At 40.0% G+C, this 26,336-nt stretch overlaps 1 protein-coding gene and 1 pseudogene across 1 annotated transcript in view; both read right to left on the reverse strand.

Annotated features, from left to right (window-relative positions):
* LOC131218854 (uncharacterized) overlaps nt 1-3,488 on the reverse strand; it is an 8,588-nt gene extending 5,100 nt beyond the window's left edge. Inside the window, exon 1 of the mRNA XM_058213713.1 lies at nt 3,408-3,488. The gene's annotated coding sequence lies outside the window, so the exon portion shown is untranslated. The remainder of the gene's footprint in view (nt 1-3,407) is intronic.
* A 9,706-nt stretch (nt 3,489-13,194) lies between these two features.
* On the reverse strand, nt 13,195-13,673 carry LOC131218022 (uncharacterized; annotated as a pseudogene).
* Nucleotides 13,674-26,336: the final 12,663 nt, after the last annotated feature.

Raw genomic sequence — 26,336 nt, forward strand, 5'->3', positions numbered from 1 at the left:
TACCCACCGAGTCTCATGACACCTCTTTGATATCTATAATGATGTGTCCAGTTTGAGTTTTAGATCAAGATATTTCTTGAGAAGGCACAATAGATGCATGGTTTTGATTCTACATACACATCACTAGTGGGGCCCACGTAACTCTAACGTATGATAATTACCACGCGATTTGAATGCGTGCAAGATATATGAGTTTCGTCATTAATTATAGCAAAATCCTCTCCTTGAATTTTTGTCATTAACTACAACAAAAACCAGGATTCATGCACTGGTGGGCATAGCAAAATCTTGTCCATAATTTTTTCATTAGTTATTTATTATTGGGATTAACGAAACTCTCTTAATTCAAACAATTCCCAATATGTAACTTTGGCTTTCCTAATACGTCTAATTGTAAGAAGACTACATTTACCACACCTATTTATAATGGTTTATATTAATCAAGTACTAGATACTTGACCCAAATAGACCTAGCTTCTAAATAAGTACAAGGCAATGGACCCAAACTCGACTCGATTTTTTAAAAAAGGGTCCAAACATAGGACTGGGGCCCGTTTAAACCGGGTCGGATCCCCTAGCCACCCATTTATAGCCTTGGGGCTCATTAGGCAATCCTGGTTTGCAAGAACTAGAGGAATTGTCAGAGAGGATAAAGAAGAGGTCTACAGTTCCGGTACTAGGCTTATTCATATGTCAAATTTCAATGAAGGAGAGGGATCTTTGTGGTTAGGTCTGAATGAACTCATCTGAATGCCTACTCCAATCATTGAGGATGATTCTTCTATCACCATAAATAGGGCTTCTTTGGAGGGCAGCTACCCATGGAGTTTGGGGATAATGGTTGAGGAACTTAGGGAGTTGAGGCCCACACTCTAGGTGTCCTTCTCTCATATTCAAATGAAAGGGAATATGAGAGAAGTAGGTTCTAGCCTCCCTTTTTTTTTTGGGAAATTCTCACCCTTTGTAGTTATCACTCAACTTTCAATATAATTTCATTCTACCCTTCAAAAATAAATAGTAGGACTGTTTGTAAAAAGGAGGCAAATGCTTCTTTAGGGTGATACCCAAAATAGGGTTAAGATGATTTCTCATCATCTTTTTCTTTTTGAAGCTTTAGCTTTGTAGTCTTCTTGTCTACCTTCTAATAAAATCTTTTTTACCATTCAAAAAAGTCTGCCTTCTAATAAAATCTTTTTTACCATTCAAAAAAGACATAATAGTAGGACTTCTTTAATTCCTAGGGTGGGTGGAAAGAGGGTAGTTCGTCATTATCTTATATTTTTAATATTATAATATTTCAAAAATAATAATATTGAATTTTTAACATCTAATTGAGCGCCTAAATGGAATTCTTCCAGATTATTTCAGACTACGTGTGTTTGGTTGTACCAAATGTTCTTCTTCCTAGGACAGAAAGGGATAAGTTGTCTACCAAGACTTATATTTTTTTCTAATTTTCTACACAATCATAAAATATCAGATGATTTACGATTCAACTTGATTCAAAACCTTATTATGATTAACAGTCCAATTTCAATTTTCAGAAAGTTGGGGTCCATCCATTCTTCAAAATAGCGCCGTATAGAAAGTCAACTATGTTTATCCTCTAAGAGACACTTCATGACCTCAATGAAGAAAAGGAAGCCATGACTTGCCCTGAATCAGATGACTCCTTTAGGACTCGTTTCAACTAGACCAAGTTAATCTAAGTCACGAAATGAAACTCATTGTAACAAAAACAAAGGAGTCGTGTAAATTAATGCTCTAAACTGACTTTGCATGACTCTGCCTGGTCGTTTTGGTTTTGAGGATATGAACCTGACCTAGAACCAGGCGAGGCTTGGATTTAAATTGTAGGCCTAACTGATGCAGGCTTGGATATGACATACATGTGCCACATTGCCATGTGTGGCTCTATGCAAGTGGCATGTAATGTAGCCATTAAAAACCTCCAAGTAGGTAAATTCAAGAAGAGATGCTCACATATGACCCATTGGATGATAAGTTACCATTGAACTGCTGATTAGTTCGAAAACTATCGATTGTGTACAGCATCTAACCTGTTTGAAAGGTTTGCCCCACCATGAAGAAAACTTGCGACAAAAATCAAGCCAATCCACTCATAAGACACGCAAACCATAGAAAACAATGGACAGCCCCCAAACTATTCTGCACAGGCATGGCCCACCTGATGCTATTCTCAGTGGATCAGTTTGATCTTAGCATCAGGGTTCCGCACGGTGGGGCCAACCATTCAGGCGGATAAGGTTGTCAACCAGTCAGGTTTGGGTTGGGTCCTAGACCGCCTGTACCCAAGTTAATCAAGCCCAGGTACCCATTGGGTACCCATCAGGTCTTTGAACCTTGGTTTCAAGATGGGTTCAGGTTGGGTCCAAGTGGAATCGAGGTCAAATAAAAGCATTTCCACGGTCAGGACCACCTGATGGATGGATTAGATCACACACACATTTGCCCCTTTAGCGTGTATGGTGTGTAAAAGGGCTCTCTTATATGCATGTGGCTCAGCAAACCTCATTCCATTGCCTGATAAATCAACATGTAATTAATATAACGGACCTGACCCGAACCTAACTAAACTTGATTTTCAACCAGGTCCAAATTGGTGGACCCAAACCTGCAGGTAGACGATGGACCCAACCGATTCTTATGGGATATCAGTGACAGCCCTAGGCAAGATATCATACACAAAACATGTTTGTAGATTGATGTCAGCATTCCACACTCACAAAACACATCATACAAACCACTAGGACAGGTTATCGGTGTATGTACTACAGATGCTCGATAAAAAGCAGCATCATGTTCTATACCATCCAGAAGCCATTCATCTGGTGGGCCCCATCGTGCAATGGGCCATGCCCCACTACCTCTACCATCAGACGATCCTACCCATCAACAGTTTGCATCAACAAGCCCAATCCCACGGTTAGGATCATCTGACAGGAGATACCTTCAAACTGCTCTCTTTCACTATGAGGCCCACCATATTAACGGCTTGATCACAGAGAGGTAAGTTCCACAGGTGCCAGCCCAGCAAATTTCTCAGCTGTGCATCACCAACTTCCTCTATGCCGTTCTACAAGAGGCTTGATATTTACACCCTCTCCCTTTCCTTTTTTGATGCGTAAACCCCTCTTCCCACTTTTGGTATGAGAATAGCAAAAAAGCAGGACTACCCAAATACCAGAAGTAGAAAAAGGAAGTGTCTGCATCAAAAAATGGGGGCTTTGTACAATGTCTGCAACAGATTTTCATCATGTAATATCACTAAAAGCATCTGAGAAAACACAAAAACGAACCTAAGATCATGACTATTAGAAGACCCTTCTTTTTTATAGAAGCAGTACAGATTACAGAAAGAATGAGAAAAGGCAGACGATTTTTACCTGAAATCTCTCTTTCCCCCCTCTCCCTCTCTGGGGATCGATGGCCGCGGGAAATGCCCTTGAAATAGAAGCGAGAGAGCGGTTTTTCTAGTGATACGAGGGGCTAGAGAATGATGTGCGTTCACCACAACTTACTAAAGTTTGTAACAATTCATTTCCATCCATGTGGTACACATCCACGACAATCTTGTCCGTCTAATCTTGGGTACTTCTTTTGGATGGATCACATCCTGAAATTTGAACTGATTGAATAATCTTAGCCATCTGATTTCACCCTTTGTATTTGAACTGCTGAACACTTTCTTTATAACCATCGTTTGATGTTTGATGATTGAGCGGTGAGGATCGTCCGATCGGTACAAATTTTTCAGGTTATGGTTCAGTTAAGGTAGGGACTGTGGTTTGGATGATCCGGATTGGTATGCATTTGTGCCATGAGTACTTTTTTTAGTGGTTTAACATGAGATGTGGCCTACTTGAGTTAATCATCTCTGTCAATCTCATTAAGTTGTGGCAACTCATTTCCTGCACATGTGCATCCATCATGTCGATCGGGACCGTCCAAATTGTAGGCCCCATTGTGGATGAAGCATATGTTGAAACTCAAGCTAATTGAATGATCTTAACTGTATGATTCCGCTCATTGAATTTGGACAACTGACCGTTTTCTATGTTCGGTGGGCGCCGGTTGGATGGTTAGGATAGCCTGGCATACCTTACAGGGCACGCGGCTTCGACAGCCTGGATTTATCTGCATGTATAACAAATGTACCTTGAATGAGCTAGTGCAATTAGTGCGACGTCGATTCTATCGCCCCGTCGTGGATTCTATCGCCCCGCTGAGCGTAACAGTCCATCGTGCGGTCCAGCGGTGCATGTGGGTCCCACATTACCCTGATTTAGAGAGATTATGATGGATCCTCATAGATATGCAATGCCACAGATAGTAACTTGCATTGAATGATAGAAGCTATGTGTGTGGCCGGAAAATGGAGGGTTAGATCAATGTGGTGGATGGTGGGGCATGACTGCTCTATGATGGGCCACTAGATGAACGGTCTGGATAAAAGAAAAATGACCCCACCAGCCAATCAAATGAAGAAAAGTTCAGTTTTCAGCTCTCCTGATAATGTGTTCTTCATCCTTCTAACTGTCATAGAGTGAAGAAAAAAAACTAACTTTTCAATCCATGGCTACATGCCCCACCCTTAAAATTGCTGTATTCAAAACAATCTTGGCCATCCATCTATCATGCCCTGCTATGCATGGCCCACTTACTATCCTTGTTATTTCATTTTTATATCAGTTGTAATGAACAGTGTCTTCAGTATCTGAATTAATCACCCAAAACAAAATAGAAAGAATTCATGTCAACCCTACATCTCGTACAAGCAGTCGATCTTCCAATCAATCTGGACTGCCCCAATTGATAGGCCATACAATGTATCTGCGGGCCCATCAATGGATTGCATCTCTACAGTTTTTCAACTATCCCAAAAGAGGCCATGGATCAGATAATTGTGACTGTCTCAAAAGAGGCCATGGATCAGATAGTTATGAACTTCTGATCAGTGTCATCATATCCCACAACTTATCCAAGAAGCCCCACTGACTGAACGGTCGAGATCGATCGATATGGAGCACAATCAACAGATTGTGAGATTGCTGCATTTATTCAATGAAAGCAGATTCTTTGTTCAGTAAAAGTTTTGTTACAGTTGGAAGTTTGTGATCTCACACTCAGGAGCATTGAGAGATCAATGGCCCATTTAAGTCTATCTGACCGTTGATTAGATAGGAATGTGCAATTAAGGAAGAGAAATGAAGGGTCCTAAATGCTCATAAGATTTCACAATCTACTTGATTTGAGCATTTATTCTTTCATCAGGCATGGCATCAAGAAGAAATCTGAGGGTCTTTAGGCAAGTCAGGTATAGCTACAGGAGTGGCTCGACTTGACTACTCAGCTAAGTACTAAGTAGTCGAGTCACCCCCAACGCGGCCGAGTCATGACTCAAATTAAAGACTGAACGAGTCAGTCCGAGTCAGTACTGACTGAAAACCTTAGTTGTAAAAGGGATTTGAGACTTTGTACTGTATATGCAGATCTTTCCATAATCTAAAATGTTGATCTCTTGCATCCAACGGTGGATGGACCACGGTCCAAAAATCTTAAAAGTGGCCCATCGGGACGCATGGTATTAAAATGATTTCTTGTGCAGGTGATCCTGTGAGTCTCCTAACAAATATTTGGAGGACACAAATACGACGGTTATGACCGTCGTATTAAGAATATTTTAGGATACAATTCATCCAATATGAGATGCAACAGATTCGGATCGTCGCGTTAAGAATATTTTAGGATACAGTTCGTCCAATATGGGATGCAACAAACTAGTGGTTGGATATGAAATATTAACCAGATCAAATGGATGGTCCATATCTATTGATTTTATTGTTCGTCCAAATTGGATGGTTAGGGCCGTCGTATTCAGAATATTTTAGAATACAGATCGTCCAATATTTGCAGGACACAACTTGGATGGTTAGGACCGTCATATTAATAATATTTTAGTATATAGTTCGTCCAATATGAGATGCAACAGATTAGGACCGTCATATTAAGAATATTTTAGGATGGTTCATCCAATATGGGATGAAACAGACTAGTGGTTGACCACGAGATATTTAACCAGATCAAATGAATGGTCCAGATCTATAGATTTTACTGTTTGTCCAAAATAGACGGCTAGGACCGTCGTATTAAGAATATTTTAGGATACAGTTCGTCCAATATTTGCAGGACACAAATTGGACGGTTAGGACAGTCGTAGTAAGAATATCTTAGGATATAGTTTGTCCAATATGGGATGCGACAGATTAGGACCGTCATATTAAGAATATTTTAGGATATAGTTTGACCAGTATGGGATGCGACAGATTAGGACCGTCATATTAAGAATATTTTAGGATACAATTCTTCCAGTATGGGATGCAACAGACTAGTGGTTGGACACGAGATATTAACCAGATCAAATGGATGGTCGAGATCTATCGATTTTACTGTCCATATTATGCCACCAAGAGCATTGGATCATTGGATCAAAGCCCATTGCCGGCATTCCTTTCTACTCTACCCCAGCGTACATGCATTGTTTGTGGAGGAATTATAAAACCCTTGACCGTTGGTATTGGACAAGTAGACCCCACATATTAATATTCCAGACCGTTGATCGGACAGACTCTATTGTGGAAAGTCCATGACGAAAACATGTACTGGACTGGTAGCTCATACACATCCAATCTTGATTTATTTATTTATTTTACATCAAAAATAGAACAGTGATCATGGAATTTCAGCACCATTCACATCCCCAAAGAGGCCCATCGGATCAACGGTACAGATCAACCATCCAATGGCCGCACTGGTACAAATTTGAGATTAGAGGATATATGCACATGCTCGTTTCCATTCGCACATCTTGGTGTATTCAGATTTTCCAACATTCTCCTTAAAAAAGAGTGGATTGTGTGCGTCTCCGTGCCTCCAAATTGCTTACTACACGTGTGGCTCGTGTGAATGATGATCTGAACCGTACATCATGTATATTATTCGTCTATTATCAATTAGTGAAAATATTATAATTATACTACCTCAAAAGTATAAATGGGCCATTTTCATTTAATAAGAACCGTTGATGATTTTGTCATCTAATGTTCATTTAGATACGGGTAGAGGGCTAGAACTGACCATGATTTTTGGACCATAGGCCGATCACTATTAGAAACACGAAATGAACGGCTCCGATCTGATCCATTCGGGCCATGTATTCAGAATGATGGCTATTATCTGCTCTTAACACTCAAAACCCATTAAAAACAAATACAGTCACCATTTACACTGGACTGCTCTCTTTAGACTAAGGCCTAAGAGTGAGTTTCTTTCTAACGTTCATCTACACTACACAGGACGTGACCACAACTAACCAAGCTCGGACACGGAAGTTTCTGCTACTGTGATGTTTGTTAGAAATCCACACCGTCTATCTGTTTTACCAGCTCATGCTAGGACAGGAGATGAAAAATGAGATGAATTCAAAACTCAAGTGCGCCACAATATAAGAAAAGGTTGGGATTGAACGTTGAACATTGAAACATTAGTGGAGGCAAGGAAATTTTATATCAGGCTAATATTTTTGGGTTTTTGGTGATGATGGGACGGTTTGGATGGCATAAAAATATCAAGGTGGACCTTGGTAAGGTTTCAATGGTAGGCATTTCCCTCCCCATCTTTTCCTATCGGTGCGGCCCACTTGAATTTTGAATCCACCTCAATTTTTTGATCTCATGCCCTCAAATGAGATGGTAAAATGGATACACGGTGTGGATTTCTCACAAACATCATGATGGCCCCAACTAGCTTCCGATCACAGGAAGCACAGCAAATCCACCCATTCATTTGAAAAGCCACGCCTAAGAATTATAAATTCATTTGGTGTGCCCACATGCGTCTTGGAATGTACTAACTTCCAAGAAAACCGCGTTAAATGAGTCGATTGGATGAAATACATGGTATCATCCCAACTGGATAAGGCTTAGACGAGGATGATAATGACACAGACCCACATGTAATTTGGAAGATTTAATGGTCAGTCTTTTAATGTCAATAAGCCCACTTGATCTGTGGACCAACCTTATTTTTGTGCCAGGTCTAAAAAAAGGGTGACCCACCTGATGGACAGGGTGCATCTCATCTACATCCTTTGTGAAGTCATTGATCCATGTCAGTGAGTAATTTATAAAAAGAAGAAAGCCCATTTAGATACCACCCATAGTGGATTTGGTGCGCAAGATTTGATTGGACCACTTGCTGCTATTAGAAATGGGACCACTCAAATTAAGTATATTTGAAAGTGGTTTGGTTCAGCACCCGTTGGGCTAACCTCACATGATGGGGATCGGGTACTATCCTGTTGTCGGAAGCTCGAGCAGGGGTTCTTAGTGACGATCCTAATGTATGGGTTTTATCCGCACTGTCTGTTCATTTTGCTGGATATTTTAGGGCATAAGCCCAAAAATGGCAGGTCCAGAGTTTTAAGGTGGACCACACCGTGGCAATAATGATGCCTAACATTGAAAACCCAGTAGGGATCACTGTGTTGTTTATCTGTAATTGTTCCTAAGGTCACATGGTCTTGGTTGATGGGAAAGCACATATATCAGCTTATCAAAACTTGTGCAGCTATTGTGAAGTTTTTTATCTGTAATTGTTGCTAAGGTCACATGGACTTGGTTGATAGGAAAACACATATATTAGCTTATCAAAACTTGTGCAGCTACTGAGAAGTTTTTAATGGTTGGCTTTCAATCCCCCATTGTGTGATCTGCTTGAGCCTTCATTTTTGGGCTTATAGCCTAAAATGATACGTTAAAATGGTCAAAATGGATGAACAGTGTAGATAAGACTCCTGCACCATTGTGTGCCTCAAATCTCCTGCCTATGTCAAGATGGGGACAAGCTGGGGTGGTACCCACTCCACGATACATGGTGCTGGACCGATCAAATCTTGCCATATTAGGCTTTACAATGTTTAGCATGGGTAGGCCCTCAACGAATGGCTGCTCATATGATCTGTGATTCCTTAGATCCAAGCTGTCTATTAGTCAAGTCACATCATCCATATACCCTCAAACAAAAATTATTTATGTCCACTGTTTGATCTCGATTTGTTTTTGATCATGCATGGTGTGTGGCATGGTAGAATTAATAGTATAGCTCAATTCAAACTAAAAAATTTGATTCTAAACATTAAGATAGATAGATATGTCGAATGCGATCATATATGAATAAGATTTGAAAAGATTAGCAACCTAATTAGTCACTTGCAAAATGATCATCACATGATCAAACGAAGGTGAGAATTTTCCTCCATGGATGAGTTACAAATTGACTTCTGCATGAAACGACTTTAATACATGGGTGCAATCAAATAAAAATAAATACTAAAGCCGGTTAAATAAATATTTGTAATATGCTTTTCTGAAAAAATTGCTTGTATTGGAGCATGAACAGTACAACATATAAATATAGACTTAAATTATAATTAATTACCGCTACTTATATAATAGAACTAAGATATGATAAGGAAAAATAATTTAATTATTTTGTTGGATTGATACAAGATTTACTTTGCTGAATTTATTGCCGTTCGTAGATATCTCTTGCAATTTCTTTTTAAGTGTTTATTTTCTTTCTTTCAACAATTATGCCAGTTGAATTGTTGCCACAATCTTTCAAATTCTTAATTGATTCTTTATGTTCTTATAATCATTTTTTTATCACTAGATTACTTTTCATCTTTTGTACTTCTCCATTGTACCTCATTGTCACATGACGTGTATTATCCAGCTGTACTTTTATATTTCCCATATAATACACATGTTTGTTGTTAATGGGCTATTTTTGAAAGTATCGAAAATAGGGCACCAAATCCACTATTCAGTTAAACTTGACTTTAAAAAGCGAAGAAGAAATGGATGACTAAGATTAGCAATGTTTTTCCTAGCCAGAACGGGAAAGATGACATCCACCGTTGAAACCTTTGGAGGACCCACATAGATATATATTTGTCATCCAACGTGATCATACAGAGATAGATAAAGGAAAGGAACAAATTTCAGCTTGATCCAAAAATTCTGTGGACTTTGAGAAGTTTTCAATGCTAGATTTTCAATCCCAACTGTTTCCTATGATGTGGTCCACTTGAACTTTGGATATACTTCAATTTTGGGTTAACAACCTAAAATGAACTAGAAAAATAGATGATCGGCATGGATAAAACAAATACATTACGATAGGCCCTGCAGAGTCCTATCACCACAGATGGTGTGGTGGCAATGTCACCACGCAATCCCTGGAAATGCAGATTGTCTGTGACAAATCCACTCCGACCATCTGTTATGCAAGATCATAATAAGACAGGATTCTAAAATTCAGGGAGATCCAAAACTCATGTGGGCCATACCATAAGAAAGAGTGAGGGGCCCAGTCAAACGTTCTTTGCATGGTTCCTTTCCCTGAGAGCAGCTTTCCATCCTATCAAATCACACCACGTGCAAAGGGGCTGTTACCTGCGAGGGAAGTACCCAATCCACGTCATCTCACCCTCTTTCCCCCCTCTGCCACGTGTCTAGTTTGAGCATGGAAGCCCTAAATTTTAATGCCTACTTGAGCCTAGTGGCACTTGGGTAGGAGGAATTGTACAAAATATCATCAATGCCTTGAGTTGGGGCCCAGTGCATGGCGTACCATTGCTCATAGGATCAAAGGTCTGGATCACCTGTCGGTGGGTCCCACTTATCCATATTCAAGGCTTGAGGACACTGTGCGTACCATCTCGAAGACCATGTGATTCCCTTTCAGGAAACGATGTACAATGCACCCTTTTAATGGGCGCACGTTGAAATGGTTAAATGCGCCCTTTCGTAGGTACATTATAGCCTGAAGGGTCCTTTTCTTCTGCACCACGTGACGAGTGCCATGACTCATCAAAACCGTACATTTTTCTGACAAGAAAGATGCAGTTTGTGTGGGGCCCATCGCTGATCCAAACCATTGATCTGACAGGCCCCTCGCGGATAGGGACGCCCAAGAAATTTCCCTGATTGGATGATCCTAAAAGTAAATGTGGGGCATCTTTTCCATTGGATGTGAACGGTTGCGATATCCTATTACTCTCCATCTATTTTTAGGCCACCAATCAATGGGTTGTAATCATCCACTGGGACATCGCTTATGAACAGTGGGTCCCATCCATCAACGGTCTGGATCGCTGTCTGGCAAATGGATGGTTATGTTTGCTGCAAGGTTTGGTTTGGTGATCTGAACCGTTTATCTGATGGGCCAGTTTCTTAAAGTGATGCCCTACAAATCTCCTATGTTAGAAGATGCAAACTCTGTTCTGTGGTCTTGTTGTATTCATCTCACAGCCATGTATTTGTGGGCCACCATATTAGAGGATTGATAATTTTCGGTATATAATATTTATAAGCATCACACTTGTGATGGTGGTCCCGAATATCTACGGTCTTGATCATCAAACCATGGGCCCGATATATATGCACTGAATTCTGAATGGTTAGGATTACTTGATGAAAGAGATGCCTTAGCTAGGACAAATAAGCAATGCATGGTGGTCCAAACAAATACATGGCTCAAATTAATGGTTGGAATTACCTTTACATAAACAATCTTGACCGTCCATTTTAAACACTATCAATCAGATGGATGGTTGGTACTATCCATTTAACCTCATTTTTGTATAGTAACCCAAGAAATGCTAGCCGTAGCTTAAGTACATACAAGCCTTTATATGTGCCAGTATGGCACACGGGTCCATTCTCCAACAGGAGGGTCCCACTAAGTAGATGTGCAGGCCCAATAATCAGGTGGGCCCACCATTCTGGTGGACTAAAGTCTACTAAAACAAATGTACAACTGAAGAATCTTTGGCTACATGTTTTTGTCCACCTGTTTGTACCATTTATGCCCATCTGATGAGTGGGCCAGCCCTTTTTTTGGCATAAGTTAGAATAAAATAAAGAGTTTCTTTTTTCCTCTTTTAAATCCCATTTAAAATTTTCTCATCTCCCTTTATTTTTATTTTGCAAGATTTTTATTTATTTATTTATTTTTTTTTATGCCCATTTTATCCTCTTATATGCCCATCTCCTACTTTTATACTTTAATTAGTATGGATACATTCTCATAGGCATTGATCGAATGGTTAGGATTAAACCATGAAAGTGCTTTTGAAAGTTGATTATTAAATGTGGAAAGAACATTGATGGCACATCAATGGTTGGATTTATTATTATTATTATTATAATCAATATAGACCATCCATTATCTAAGCCACGAATAATCCGGTTAGGATAATTTGATCCAAATGATTGTTGACAGGGATGGGCCACATACTGGTTGGTCTAGATCACTTCCTGACCTTTTCTAGGATAATCGGTATAGGTAATTATTGATATTCCAAATGATTAATTAGATGGTTACTATATATCAGCCGGTCAAATTAATTGTTAGTGAGGGGCCATTAAAGGTGGGTTGCCTATTCAGGCAACCGTGGCAAGTTGGGTCTTGTTAAGGGTCAGCCCAAGCTTAACCCAACCTCAAGAGGAGTAGGCAGTGACTAACCCAACTAGAGCTGGGCATCGGACCGAGTTGACTCGGATTTGGCCCAACCCGACCAGGTCCGAATTTTACATGTCCCAACCCGAACTCGAAAAGAACCGGAATCGAGTCTGAGTCAGCTGACTCGGTCAGACCCGAACATGTGCTGGTCTGAATCGATCCGAGTCCGACTCGGTCAGGAAAACCGAGTCGGATCGGATTGTGCAAAGTTCAGATCCGATTGCTGAACAATAAACATTCGATGGCCCTAGGAAACTTTTAATGGTAGTCATTCAACAACCACTGTGCAATAGAGAGATGAATGGCGTGGATACTTGTCAAAATAGATGAACGGTGTGGATGCCTATCAAAACAGATGTCGAGGCCAAGCTACTCCAAGAAGTCGCAGCAATTCTCCATTTCACTAAAGCTGATCCCTTCTCCACACAAAATCTAATCAACATTGAAAACGAAAATAACATCAATTATATAAACCTGTATTCACAATCCCCACCAAAAAAAAAAAAAAAAAATGTTTTGCAAGAAGAAGATCGGATTGAACCCATTTGAAATTCGAGGTCAGAAATGCCCACTTTTTTTTAAAAAATCATAAATCTACAGACAAACTGGAATTATTTCATTAGTCAATGCTTCCACATTGAAAAGGGACTAGCATCTGTTTTGCTACACAGTCGGTGAAAGCGGGGAAAAAAAAACACCAAACAGATGGGATTCTTGACGCAAATCAACCTCTGAATAGCCCCATCATCAACCTGCATCACCGTGATAATCGATCAATGCCCGTTGTGCTCCTTGGTGTGCTGCTAGTGCTCAAGATGGCGGCGCTCCTCGGGGAGAGTGACAAGGTAGGAGAAGATCATGCCGCCAATGCAGACATGATAAAGAGGTTCGATGGAGCTCGTCTGTATGTATTTGGTGTGGTAGTTGTCCAAGCCTCGGCTGATCGACTTCTTCACGTAGTCGATCGACAGCATCGACTTTATATGGGCTGGCAGATCCCTCACTTTCAGCCCTTTGACCTCGTTGTAGAAGTTCCTCCAAGCTATTGGAGCGAGATCTGAATATCAGAAACCATAACCCTAGCTTTTCTTCTTCTTCTTTTTCTTCTGCAGAAGCGAGAGAGGAGAAATCAAGCGTGGAGAAATGTCAGAAATGCCCACTTGATTTTCCTTCTCTGCATTTGGTCGCCACTCTCTCTCTCTCTTCATCAGGCGGGAGAGTTTGGGGGGAAAAACAAGTAGGGTGTGAAAAAAGGGTATTTATAGGTATACCCCTCCGGGTCGGGTCTGTTCGGGTCGGTTCGGACCCATTCGGTCCGAGTATTCAGACCGGATCTGTCCGGGTACAATGCTATCCGAACCTGACTCAAAATTAAATCGGATCTAGCCGATCAGAATTGATCAAACCCGATCAGACCGTCAATTATGTTCGGAACGGTACCGAGTCGGGTCTGGTCAGGTCGGATCCACCAGATCGGGCCCAAGTTGCCCACCCCTAAACCCAACCCTAACCAAATATACAACATACTCAGCCCTAACACAATTAGGCCGTTTGGATACTATCAAATAAGTAGTTTTTTTTTTTAGCTTATGATAAGTTAAATTAACTTGTTTTTTTTTTTTAATAAGTTAGTTTGGTCATTAAATTTAAGTAAGTAGTTTTTAGAAAAAAAAAAAAGTAGCTTATTTTTATAAGTTATTTTTTATTACTTTAATGTAACATTTCAGTTTTTTGACATTTTGGATATCAAAAAGTTTTTTAAATTTTTTTAATATAATGGGCTCACGTTGTCATTGACTGACCCTTAACGCTCAGGGTGATCCTATACGAGGGTGGTACCAGTGAAGAATCACACAAATCCGATTAATCAACGGTAGGAAGTCAACGAATCCACCTGATCACTCAAACATCGGGTCTAGCCTCATGATTTGTTCATTTAGGGCCCAAATCTACCCGACCTATCACTAACTAATTAAAATAACCGCAACTAAATAAAGACCTACCAAAAGTCGAGATAACTAGGAGTCAGGTTTTAATTAACAAACAAAACTAATTTGGTTACTCCTGTATCCTAAGAACCAACGATTTAGGGTGATTATAATCGAATCGTCATTTTCACTAATTGCGAATAGGTCACACTGTGAACTTAGCTAATACAAACATTGATTATTGAGCATAAGAAATATCTCTTTCTAACTCGTTCCAGAAATGCTTCGATTTTCCGAACAAGTTTTACACTGCTCGTTAGTAGACCACTAAACCCGAGACTATAGAAATGTGTTCGTCTCAGTGGGATTGACATCCATCATAGGACATCGAGTAAAAGTCGTGTCTCGAATCATTCAACTTAGACTTGCAAGATCAATGCATGAGATGTGTGAATATTTCTAAAATTAATTAAGAACTTAAGTTAATTGTCTGTATCCGGTCTTTACCAAATTTGTGGCTTTCAGATCGTTAGACCGTGACCAAATTTAGGCCAACAACGTAAGTTAATACCGTGCATATATACGTATAGCCCCGACCTCGATTGATAACTATTGAACTGACTTTTGATCATACTTGTTGATCAAAGCATCCAAATGGTAAGCTGATCATATCCATACGTAGATTATCACTATGGCCAATTATCTTACGATGTATATCGACTTGTACACTCCATAGTAGATCCAAAAAGTTATAACAACCTCCTATAGGGTTATAATAGTAAGTACCTAAGCTATAGGGCCATTTGCACTACATATGACACTATAAATACTTCGTTATTGAGCCCCAAACCCCCAAATCTGATTTTGCCCTAAGACAATGAGAGAAAGAGGAAGAGAAAAAGAGAGGGAAGGGAGAAATGGTGGGGCTTGATGCTATTCTTGTCGTCCGATTCCCGTACTAGCCGAATATTGCAAGGTCTCCTCTCTACGCTCGGTTTCACATTTTCCACGCCCGAAATCTGATGATTTCAGGATAAATTCTTCACCCCTTAATAGGTTAGAGGTTTTCTAACTGTCTTTCTGTATTTTTCTTTCATTTCCTACATTTTAAGTTATTATGGTTAGAAATCCTCTTGCGTTTCCATCTTTTCTCGCAAACCCTAACGTTAGGGTTAATTATTTTAGGATTTTGAGTCTCAATTATTGATTGGAGCGATCTATACTCTTGTGGGAGTAGTAATCGGGTTCAACTCCATTAGGGTTTCGGTTATGCGCCGATTCCGGGTCCTGATTTGTTGAAGCGAGTTGAGGGATCATTCTAATCAAGTTAGTTAAGCCATAATTCATTATTTAATATTTAATTAGGATTAAATCTATATCATTAACGATAGACTTATACCTTAATTTAGGTTTGAAGTGTTTTTCCCAAATTCTCAACATTAGAGCCACATCCGAGTCGAGGATTTTGACTTTAAGGTGAAGATCTATCATCAAGCTTTTACTTAGCATTTTGAATAACTAAATATATTTGTTTGCTAGTTGGTTAATAACATGCTCGATGAAATGCTTAAATAACATAAAACTCTTAATATTAGAAGTCTTCGATGTTGAATGCTAAGAAATGTTAATATGATTGAATTGTATTGTTGTGGTGGATCGAGCTCCGTAAATTATTTAAATATGCGGATAACCCACTTTAGGGAGACTATTATATGCTTATACGGTCGACCGAAGTGAACACAAATGATCGACAGTAGTTGAAGCTACACGGGATGCTTTCCACCCAATGCTGGTTTGCTCAGGGTCCTCTGTAGTTGATTGCATAAGTCTAATGCAAGCTTGAACATTTTTATGTTTGATGATTGTATAACATTCAATAGAATCTGAGATACCACAATTACTATTGATTTAGTCTACTCATAACCATTTGTGCATTACGACCCCACAAAGACTAATGAACCGAGAATGGTGGTATGGGACACCATGTTCAAGTTATCAGCCTATGCTGATGTGACGAGCCTCCCTATAGTGATTAGTGAGCATTGATAGAAGTGATCGAATATTGTTTGAGCGGTGTAACGCCCCGAGTTTTTGAGACCCGAGTATGCGACCCATTTCCCAAAAACCCCAGTGTTAACTTATAAAGAGCCAAATCCCATATACAATCTTTTTTTTTCTTCATCAGAGTTAACAGATAAGCGTAGAATGGACAAGTCAGTATAAAGGAAAATTTGTATTTTATTTAAAATGTACAAGAGGTTGCCCATAATGACTTATATAAATAAATGTCCCAAACTTACAATTACAAGTGAAATAATGTTACATGTAACCAAAGCAAAATATAATAAATCTGGAACTGTAAATTATGTAGCAACTCTTAACAATACAATCATGTATCTTCAATAGTGGTACTCTGCTCCTCATCAGTCTCAACCTGAACTCAATTAAGCCACCTGTGCTACCCGTACAGTTTTATGTTTGATGGATGAGTGACCAACTCAGTGTGAATTCCCCTCAAGATTACACACCGCCGCATTAGGTAAGCATAGTTATAAAAACATAACAAAGCATACAAAACAATACATGATGCAGTCTTATTAAATACATAGATGCATGAGTGCACATCAACCGGGGATACTCATCGAGTTGGCTTTTGGGCAAAACCCACGCAATGTGGCCGGTCACCAACAAAAGTACATAGTACATGTGTAGTGCCAAACTCACCAAAAGTGGGTCGATAGTCGATGGTCTGAGAGCTAGCGAAATGATACCCTAACTAAATCCTATTAGGCACGTGCTACAACATCCAGAATTAGCCACCCGTCATTGCCCGAATGCTATGAATGCATGATTAGTCCAACCATTATTAATCTGTTTACAACCAGTAGATTTAATAAGCTCAAAGGTCACTACGGGGAGCTCAGAGCCTAACATAGGCCGACAGCTCGGGCATAATGTCCCATGACCACCATCCCCGACTCATAAGACTACCACCTTAGGATGTTTAATAGAAACTCATCAACTAGTGCCCAATCATATTACAATATATGAGGCTTACCATCGCATGGTTGCACAATATAAAATATCGAACCCATGTAGGGCAAATACCAAAGCAAAACCACGTACGACGAATATCAAAACTAAGCCACATAGGGTAATTGTCAAAACTAAGCCACATAGGGCCAATATTAAAACCATACGATAAAAGACCATCCTTAAAAACCACTTAGACACAGCAACCCATGAATGGTAGGCCCACATCAATATTCAATTCAAGCACCATTCAATAACCACTAAGTCGCAGGTCCATTTCAATCACATTCAATCGAGTTACATCCCGAGTATGGGTGTACATTTATAAGCGAGGGTTTTCCGCTGATGTACCAATCTAAGTTCCATAAGCCATTCACAAATAATTCATAAGCATGAGAAAATGTGTAGGATAGATATCAGGCACGTAATCTAGCAATTCGATTCAAAAAATTAACACATGATTATAAGGTAAAAGATATCAATTATCAACTGAATTTAAAATAAAAACTATCACTTAAGCTAATGGGAATATGAAAAGCTCAAGGGGAAGAATCATCACCTGTGGGGTTGTACTATCGTCCTTAATCCATGTTCCCGTGTATACCTTGCGGCCCAAATCACGCAAGCAACTGCCTAAGGTTGTAGTCTGTATTAGTCAAATATCCCCAAGGTCAATACGTTAAAGTTATGTGCGTTTGAAAAGTCCCACGAATAGGGCTATTTGGGTCTACATTAGAGTGACTAGGCCTACCAAGTTCTGTCCAACAAGTGGCTTAGTTGGGCTCGGAATCAACCCACCTCTCAAGGCCTGAACTGGGCCTGACTTGTTATATCTAATATGAGCCCAAAAATTGGGCTGGGCCGGCCATCCCTGGTCCAACAATGGGCAGCCCAGTTGGACTATGGGCCACCCTCGCACTAGCTGAATTGGGCCATTCTTGGCCCAAAATATTTCAAATCCGAGGTGGGCCAACTGGTTTCCCACCAGTCGTGTTTTCCTTAATACTTCCAACGTCAGCTTGAGGTAATTACAGGCTGGGCCTTGTTCTGGCCCAGCACCACATTCACCCCCAGAACTATATGGACTGGGCCACTTTCTGGTCCAGTAGCTGTGCATAGGAGCCCTGGGTTGGGCCCCACCTGGCCCACCTCATTTCGCAAAGGGGCCAGGGCATTTACACGAGTTCAAGGGCTGGCCCATTACCAGGGGGGCTGGCCCATCATATGGTTTCGGGGCTGGGCCACAACACTGTTAGATGCGGCCCACTAAGATTCATGGCGTGGCCCATTGAGCGTGCGGCTTGGTGGGGCCCACTGTAGTCTCAAAAGGGTTTGATTTTTATTCTGAGCTTGGGCTGATTCCAGCCCATATCTCAGCCCATTACACAGACCATATTTTAGTCCATTCATGGCCTGATCTCGGCCCATTTTTCAGCTCATTCAAGGCCTAATCTCGGCCCATTTTTCATCCCATATTATGATTAAGCTTGGGCTCAAATCACAGTTGGACAAAACCCATATCTCAACTGAGTAATTTTCTCAACTCAATAGCACTAACACCAGGCAACTCGTTTTGAAATTGAATTCAACCAGTGCTGAGCTTAAACCATACCTGATCCACTTCTTGGAGTGTCTTGCACCCAACAATCGACTCGGTAGAACTCAATAAATCACCGAGCCAACTCGATTTGACTCGGCAGAGCACATCTCACATATCTCCTCTCTCTCTCTCTACCTGATTCTTCTCCTTCTATCTTCTCTTTCTTCTATTCTTCTTCCTTCCATTCCTTTCCTCCCTGCCGCGCTCAAAACACAGCTAGCAGTAGGCCAGCGATTAGTGATTGCTGAGGAAGATGATCTGCCATTAATGGCAGATTGCAAACAGAGGGGCATCCTCAAGATCTGATTCCTGTGGATGATCAGGTTTGGTCATGGGGAGCTCCTGTAATGGAGGGATTAAAGCTTGGAGGGGTTTTAAGTGGTGGGTTCGAGCGAAGGAGAAAATGGTCGCTCTTTGAGTGCGGTAGCTAGAAAACGGAGGAGGATACCTTTACTGTTTGATCCTCTCCCTTATATTCACTAATCCTATTGTCCTAGAACCGTCCAATCAATAATAGACGAACTAGATCTGATCTGGTAGAAACCATTTTTGAACATGGCCGGTAATGTAAATACCAGTCATGGTTTTGGTTCTGTGGGTGAAAATCCTCTCCCACCTGGAGAGTTGTGATTAGAGGAGAGATCCTCACATGGATCGCTCGCCTGACAGCAGCAAGAGAAACAGAAAGTTTCCATTTTTAGAAATCTTGTGTTTGTAGGGCCTATTTCACTGGAGATTGTGGTCATGCATAAGCATTCCAGTTTGTGAGATGGATCGGGTTTTGGTTACACGTGGACCCTCTACCGAATGGATGGTTTGGATCATGGCTAAAGCCAAAGGTGGTGGGCCTTCGATTGGCCAGCGAGCGTTGCTCGTTAACGCTGTTGCAACGCAGGAGAAAGGAAGGAAAAGAGGAGAATTTCCTCTTTTGGTAGGAGGCATTGGGTCAAACCCGATTTGACCAAGCCTCTTGGTCCAGTGCACTGCCCGTACACACCCACCATGGTACACACGCAACCAATAGTGGGGTCCACAGGATGTTTGTGGGAAATCCAGACCATCCATTCAACTTAGAATAGTCCCAATAGGACATCAAACTGAAGATCAGGCAGATCTAAGCTTTAAGTGAGCTCCATGACTAAATTTTGGGTTATTCCATTGGCCTTTACTGAACCAACAGTTGGATTGATCTTGTTTTGAATGTTAACAGTCAAAAGACTTTAAGGATCATTTAAGTGTGTTCAGGCCTACTTCCTTTGTGTTGATGACTCCATTTTTGCTATTAACATCCCTTCAATGATATTATTTATATTATTACGTTATTTATTTGTAGGACCTGCCATCTAATTTGAAGGGTCCAAATCGAGGTCACCTGATCGGAGATGAGAAGATCCAAAGCTTTAGGTGGGCCTCATGACTTGATTTTGTGAGTCTCATTGGTGATTAACAATCGGATCATTTTCTAACTTGATCAACCTGCTTCTATGAGTCATAGGGACTCAGTAGTCGTCTAGATAGGGTTTTCTAATTGAGTTTTAAGGGCTGGTTGATGAAGTTCCACTATGCTTTGATTGATGGTCCGCCGAGGAGTGGACGAATGGCGATCCTAATGATTGAGGTCTTGATTTGCGGGTTCTTGTCAATTCGATGGTTAGATCATCTTTAGATCTAACATCCAAGGTCCCCAAGGGTCCTACAGTTTGCCTAGATGGAGATTCTAGCGCGGTTAGTGGCCCAATGGTCTAAGTGTGATAATCAGGTGGTGGGCTTTTAAGTTGGACACTGTGGATCCAATCAATGGTGGATCTTGTGACTGTTATCCCTAATTTACTTCATATGTTCTAATTGTACTAAGTAAGTGTATTTTGGAACATTGACATGATCAAGATTCTAAAACAGGATTTGTATTTATTTATTTACGTACTTGGTCAATTTAGTCACGTTGTGGTGGTTAAATGGACAAATCGATCTTAAATCTGATCATTAATGATTCGTAAGGTCCTTAGTTAATTTTTAAAAGAATTTAACAGTTATTATCCTAATCCAACGGTTGGATTATCTGGTTATGCTAGGGGTTTCAACGTTGAATGACGTGTCCTGATGAATGGTGAATGGGAATTATTTTCAACAGTCAAATTTATATTAGAATGAGGGTGAACGTTCAATAAGCTAGGTTAGTGTTTATCTAAGTTAGGTTACACGATAACACCTGAGTACTGAAAAGTATGGGGTGTTACAAGCAACCCTCGTCAAATTACTTGGTCGATAGTTCTATACCAGAGTACCGTTCAAACAACTAGGCATGAATGAAATTGGGTGACAAAACCTTTCCTTTGTATTGATTTAGTCTTAAGTGATGAGCTTGCACCTCTGAATTGATTGTTCACACTCGGTGTTGGGTGACGACCCATACTGTGTTGATGCATTAATTTAGATCAAAGGACACTGGTGAGGAGCCACCATGTGTCGTAACGAGCCATACGATCCAGATAATGACTCGTGATATAATGACAGTATCCTAGGTTTTTCAACCTGTTGTATAAACTAGAATTAATAATCACTTGGCTAATCAAGCATACTCTATGATAGGTTGCAATTTGGCGTTGGAGCCCCTTGTGAGGGAGTGTTGGCATTTGTGAAACAGGCATTGAAGTCGTTTGTGAGGGAGTGCTAGATTGTAAAGTGCATGCATCATTTCAGCATAACATTAATATACTTACAAACTATATTAGGAAACTGTTTGTTTGCTATGCCATCATTACTTATGCTTGGTTGTGTTGATAACATGGTAACTTACGTAGTAGTTGTGCGCTCAAGGTAACATGCTTAAGTGTATTACATGTATGAATATATATTTGTTGTTAACCTGCCAATCACTAAAATATCTCAAGTAACAATCTTAGGGATATTTCTTCACTATGTTGGCATTTGACGCCTCTTATTTGATATATACAGATAATTTAGAAATAAGACCAGTTGGTGGTGCGCTCGAGGCGCCCAGTAGATCTCTAGCTTATTCCCGCTTGGTAGTTATTCTTTTGTTCCTATTGCAATTATTGTACTTCGTATAATTCTTACATGGGTGGTATAATAGGACCTAATAATTTTTTTTTTAATATAAAAAAACTAGAAACTAGACTTTAAGATTTTCCCATTATTTCAATCAATAGTGTGTATGAGAAGTGGAATTGGAGACACACACTTAAGATCTTTATACATTGCAGTGAAATAAAGTTTAGATCACAATTAAACCCTACATTAGAATAGAAACTTGAATTTGGACCCTTGGACAATTTTTTGAATTTTAGACACACCATCTAGAATGGACAGTTATAATCAATAAAAAACAACTAACATTGAAAAATTATAAATATTTAATTATAACTCAGATTAAGGCGATTTAAAATTCCAATTGAATTCTGATAAGTCTAATTTTAGGAGAAAAAAAGGTGTAAAATAAAAATACCGACCTTTCCTAGACCGATTTTAGGTTAATCGAAGACTGTTTAGAAATCATTTAAATTTGGACAACGAGCATTGTCTTAATTTTAGAAACTTTTCTAGGTTTCAGAATACCGTAAAATTTTACAGAGATGTAGTAGGCTTCTAAACATCTCTTTAGAAAATTTTTGGAGTTAAAACGATATCTAAACATATCAGAAATACTATAAAGAATGACACCTCAATGACTAGAAAACACTGCACATAGTTTTAAACTATATCTTAGTTCAATTTTTCTTCAATCTTCATATATAACTACTCTAAACTTCATGACCTTCTTACAACCTCTAGAGTTCATTAATAAACATAGTCTTTCTTCTACTCATTAGGCCACGTCGGACCAAGACACGAACCACAGGGCCGCATCAGATGCTCAAGTACCCGATGCAGCCAGATAAGGAGCAATTATTGACAAGATCATCTAAGCAATGGAAGGATTTGCCTCATTTATGGGTACACAATTGCTTAGACCTCAATCTCAGGAGCAAACCCAGCTAACACCTGCTGCCCCTGAAGGGATAAGGTCTTTGCTGAAAAAGTTTAAGAGGCAACGACCACCTACTTTCAAGGGTGGGCCTGAGCCAAGTGAAGCTGATGTGTGGAAGATGCAGATGGAGAAGATTTTCACTGCAATGAGATATAACGAGCAACAAAAGGTTGAGCTAGCAGTATATATGCTAGAAGGAGAAGCCAATTATTGGTGGGAATCTACAGTTAGAGAGATTCCAAGGATTGAAAGGTGGACATGGGACCAATTATATACTAAGTTTGACGATAAATACTTCCCAGCTTATATATGTGCTCAAAAAGTGACAAAATTCATGAAATTAGAACAAAAAGATATGACAATGCGCCAATATGATGTAAAGTTTACAGAATTGGCACGATCTGTAACATTTTTTTTATATCAGATGAGCTTCGTAAAGCGTAGAAGTTTGTTGAAGGATTGAAACCATCTACTCATACTTAACTGGAACAATTTCTTATTAAAATGTACGTAAAAGCATTGGAACGCGTTATCGCGATAAAAAAAGAATCTAACAAGTATTGGAAGAACCTTGAACCGATGAAGGACGTGAGGAATAAAGTCAGGACCGTGCCCCAAACATCCTTCTCACAACATGAAGCGGTTAAGAGACAGAAAATGATGCCATCACCAGGCATGCCGTTGCATAACACTTGACGCCATTCTCTGGGACTTTTCACAGATGCGGAGGTCGGGGCCATCATGCACGTAACTGTTATCTATCATATTATCCTAAGTATATGCCGAACCAAGGATAACAATGGCCATTGTTTAGGGCACCTCCACAATATGCGTCACCTACTTCATATCAACAATCTCCATTGCCTCCTCAGATGGTGCAACCAATTGCGAGGCCACCACAACCTTATCCTCAGAGGCTTACACATCCACATCCATGACCTCAACAGTTAAGACTATTTCCATCTTATCAGAGACCACATCAACAATTGTAATAGCACATTAGGCCTCCCCAAAATCAGCAACTGAGGCTGGGGAGTCAAGTGCCACGACCACAAACTCAAGGACACATTTATGCCCTAACATCATATGCAAATTACTCAGTACATCCTCAAGAATATACACCCCAAGAGTACGAAGACCCAACGCATGGGTATGATGATCCAGCCACACACCAGGATGATGTCATATAGACATATGATGCCTTTGCATCCACCTGCAAGGATCCAACACAACCTTCAAATCCCGCCCTACAGTCTGACAATGAGATTAACAATGAAGTAGTAGAAGGTATCATTCTTGTGTTTGCATCTTTTGCTAGAACCTTGTTTGATTCTGGAGCCACACATTCATTTATCTCTTATTTATTTGTATGCTCATTGGGATTATCACACATATTGTTAGACAAGGAACTAATCATGGCAAATTATCTTGACAAATCTGTGAAACTAACTCATATATGTAAAGCGTGTCCCATTATGATTGAATATGAGCATTTACCATCAGACCTCATTGTTATGCCCACGAGAGAGTACAATATTATTTTAAGGATGAACTGTTTATCTCTATACCAAGTAAAGATCAACTGTCACCAAAAGATTATTACGTTAGATATCAATGGTCGAGTTCCAATAAGGTTCTAAGGTTCAAGAAGGACGAAGTCGCCGATTAGCTTATCAACCATCACAGAAGTTGAGGTACCAAATGAAAGACTAGACCAGGTGTCCATAATTAGAGAATTTTCTAAAATTTTCTAAGATATCTCAGGCTTACCTCCGAAAAGGAATGTGGATTTCAGTATTGAACTAATGCCAGTAACCACATCCATTTCCAGGGCACCCTGTCGCATAGCCCCAGTAGGATTAAATGAACTAAAGGACCAGATTCAACAGTTATTAAAACAGGGCTTCATTAGACCTAACACATCACCGTGGGGAGCACTAGTCTTATTTGTAAGGAAGAATGATGGAACTATGAGATTATACATTGATTATCGACAATTGAATAAAGTGGCAATCAAGAACAAATATTCCCTTCCCAGGATTGATGATTTATTTGATCCTCTTAATGGAGCAAAGTACTTTTACAAGGTAGACCTGAGGTCAGGTTACCATCAACTGAGAATAAAGGACGAAGATATGCACAAGACGGCCTTCATGACTCGTTACGGGCACTATGAGTTCCTTGTTATGCCTTTCGGGCTGACCAATGCTCCTACAATGTTTATGGACTTGATGAACTGGGTATTCAAACCCTACTTGGATCAATTCATCATAGTATTCATCAACGACATCCTTATATACTCTAAGACTCATGAAAAGTAAGAGGAACACTTCAAGACTACCCTGGGAACATTGAAGAAAAATTAATTATATGCCAAACTATCGAAATGTGAATTTTGAAAGCGGGAAGTAAAATTCTTGGGGCATGTAGTGTCATAAAGAGGGATTTCTATTGACCCGACTAAAGTTGAAGTTGTATCGGAATGGGAGCAACCTTCAAATGCATTAGAAGTACTCAGTTTTCTTGGGCTAGATGTATATTATCGAAGATTCATAGAAGGGTTGTACAGGATATCAAGGTCGTTGACGAATTTAACAAGGAAGAACACGAGCTTTAAGTAGAACAATGATTGTGAGCGGGCCTTCCCTGAGTTAAAGAAGAAGCTAACATCAACCTAGTCCTGACATTACCAACCGGAGGAGTAAAGTTCGTCGTTTATACAGATGCTTCTTAACAAGGTTTGGGATTTGTCCTGATGCAAGAAGGCAATCCCATAGCCTTTGCATCCAGACAACTGAAACCTCATGAAAGGAACTACCCCGTCCACAACTTAGAACTTGCGGTAGTTGTTTTTACACTGAAGATTTGGAGGCACTATCTTTATAGAGAGCGATTTGACTTATATTCATACCACAAGCCTAAAGTATCTCTTTAATAAAAATGAATTAAATATGTGACAGATGAGATGGATATAATTTCTTAAGGACTGCCATTGTGATATTTCATATCACTCAGTGAAGGCAAATGTTGTAGCTGACCTGTGAGGCCCGTATCTTAGCCCGTACTGTTCCGTAGGCTTTTGGGGTCCTCCCAGTCGAATTTCGGCGACCCGCGATCTGTTATCGGTAGTTGCACGCAACCTTGAGTTGTATCCCGTAGTCTAGAGTCGGCTTAACAT

The sequence above is a fragment of the Magnolia sinica genome, chromosome 11 (genome assembly GCF_029962835.1).
Source record: "Magnolia sinica isolate HGM2019 chromosome 11, MsV1, whole genome shotgun sequence".
In the NCBI taxonomy this organism is placed as follows: domain Eukaryota; kingdom Viridiplantae; phylum Streptophyta; class Magnoliopsida; order Magnoliales; family Magnoliaceae; genus Magnolia; species Magnolia sinica.